Consider the following 2,500-nt stretch of genomic DNA (forward strand, 5'->3'; position numbering starts at 1 on the left):
AGTGCAGTGCGGTGCAGTGCGGTGCTGCCCTGTCGTTTATGAAAGGTTGTAATGACACTGCTTTGCAGCTGACCATGTCCACTGATTTGTGACGCCCGTATGGAGGCTGATATCTCAGGAGGGCCGAGGCCGATTTCCTCCGGGGACGGCTCGTCGCGTGCGGCAGGACGAGGCGCAGCGGACGGTACCGAGCGCTCGGAGGTGCGGCGCTGCCCGCCGGAGGTACAGCGAAAGGCTGCAAACCGCTTTCCGCCTGCTAACTCGGCGGCCGTCAGACCGACCGACTCCGCTTTACCACCGGAGCTAGAGTCGGGCAAGGGGCACCGAAAGGTACCGGAAGGATCGCGTTCGCACGACGGGAAGTCGACTAGCGGGCCGCCGAAAGCGAGCCGGGGGCCCCCGGTTTTTCTGTCCCACCTGGAGACTGATATCTCAGGAAGGCCGAGGCCGATTTCCTCCGGGTACGGCTCGTCGCGTGCGGCCGGACCAGGCGCAGCGGACGGTAGCGAGCGGTCGGAGGTGCGGCGCTGCCCGCCGGAGGTACAGCGAAAGTCTGCGAACCGCTTTCCGCCTCCTCTCACCGCACGGCTCTCCATTTCACCCACTGGCGGATTTTCACCCTCCGACTGCTCGCTACCGTCCGCTGCGCCTGGTCCGGGCCCTGTCCGTTGTCATGTTAATGGCAGAGCGGGGCAGGACTGCTTTCACCAGGAACCCGGTTTTCTGGGTCAGAGGTTCCAGGGGACCTGTTTTGTGCGGACTTCCCTGTGTCCGTCCCTCCATGCCTTCCCCCCAGGACTTCCTTCTGAACACCTTTGTCGTTTAAAATAATAATAATAAATAATATGTGTGTGTGTGTGTGTGTGTCGGTGTCAGTATCAGTCAGTCAGTCAGTGTCTCTCTCTCTCTCTCCCTCACACTCAGAGCTGCTGTGGAAGGAAACTTTTTTAAAAAGAACTTGCATATTGAAAGAAAGATGTGTCTCAAGCTGCCGGGCCCTGTCCATTGTCATGTCAATGGCAGGACTGCTTTCACCAGGAACCCGGTTTTGTGGGTCAGAGGTTCCAAAGGACCTGTTTTGTGCGGACTTCCCTGTGTCCGTCCCTCCCTGCCTGCCTTCCCCCCAGGACTTCCTTCTGAACAGCTTTGTCGTTTAAAATAATAATAAATAATATGTGTGTGTGTGTGTCGGTGTCAGTATCAGTCAGTGAGTCAGTGTCTCTCTCTCTCTCTCTCTCTCTCTCACTCAGAGCTGCTGTGGAAGGAAACTTTTTTAAAAAGAACTTGCTTATTGAAAGAAAGATGTGTCTCAAGCTGCCGGGCCCTGTCCATTGTCCTGTCAATGGCAGGACTGCTTTCACCAGGAACCCGGTTTTGTGGGTCAGAGGTTCCAGGGGACCTGTTTTGTGCGGACTTCCCTGTGTCCGTCCCTCCCTGCCTGCCTTCCCCCCAGGACTTCCTTCTGAACACCTTTGTCGTTTCAGCGAGGGCCAAAAGCCTGCCTGTGAAAGGGAAGGATCAGCCGGTCAGCCCCCTGTTGGTCGCTGCTGCCAGTGCAGCAGGCGTGCGTGTGTATTCGGCCTCGTGTCCAGGTCCCTCAGGGACTTGAGGCAACTCTCCCCGGTGGTCTTGTGGTCAGGACCGGGCTTCGAATCCCGGTCGGGGGGGATGGCTTTCTGCTGCAGATTAATTGGCACCTCTGAAAGAAAGTCTCCCCTCCTGAGCGTAAAGCTCCACCCTTAACCACCACCGCCGCCTTTTCCACCCCTTGACAAACAGACAGACAGACAGACAGACAGTCAGTCCAGTTCGGGAGCGCAGCTTTCATTTGGAAGCAGACCCTGCTTGTTTAAAGTCAACGACGCCAAGTTATTTTGCACTTTGAATTATATCGCTACGTGCGAGCGGCACTCAGCCTTGGAGAAGAAAAAAATACCACTGAGCTGAGAAAGGTCTTTTTAAAACGGTTTCCTTCCACAGCAGCTCTGAGTGAGAGAGAGAGAGAGAGAGAGAGATATCAGCTTTATTCTCAGTAATAATACACACACACACACACACACACACACACACACAGAGACACTGGGAAAGAGCTGTTTTTCCTTTTGAATATCTCCCCACAGGGAGCTGCACCGTTCCCAGAAACACTGCAATACTGGGTCGATGCGTGGAGTGGACGGAGCAAGCCCCTATTCCATCTCCCTGTTCTAAAAATCAATTTAAAATAATAATAAATAATATGTGTGTGTGTGTGTGTGTGTGTGTGTGTGTCGGTGTCAGTATCAGTCAGTCAGTCAGTGTCTCTCTCTCTCTCTCCCTCACACTCAGAGCTGCTGTGGAAGGAAACTTTTTTAAAAAGAACTTGCATATTGAAAGAAAGATGTGTCTCAAGCTGCCGGGCCCTGTCCATTGTCCTGTCAATGGCAGGACTGCTTTCACCAGGAACCCGGTTTTGTGGGTCAGAGGTTCCAAAGGACCTGTTTTGTGCGGACTTCCCTGTGTC

The 2,500-nt window shown here is 54.2% G+C and overlaps 1 pseudogene; it reads right to left on the bottom strand.

Moving 5' to 3' along the window:
- Positions 1-2,119: 2,119 nt before the first annotated feature.
- On the bottom strand, positions 2,120-2,236 carry LOC137319974 (U2 spliceosomal RNA; annotated as a pseudogene).
- Positions 2,237-2,500: the final 264 nt, after the last annotated feature.

The sequence above is a fragment of the Heptranchias perlo genome, unplaced genomic scaffold, assembly GCF_035084215.1.
Source record: "Heptranchias perlo isolate sHepPer1 unplaced genomic scaffold, sHepPer1.hap1 HAP1_SCAFFOLD_958, whole genome shotgun sequence".
NCBI classification, from domain to species: Eukaryota; Metazoa; Chordata; class Chondrichthyes; order Hexanchiformes; family Hexanchidae; genus Heptranchias; species Heptranchias perlo.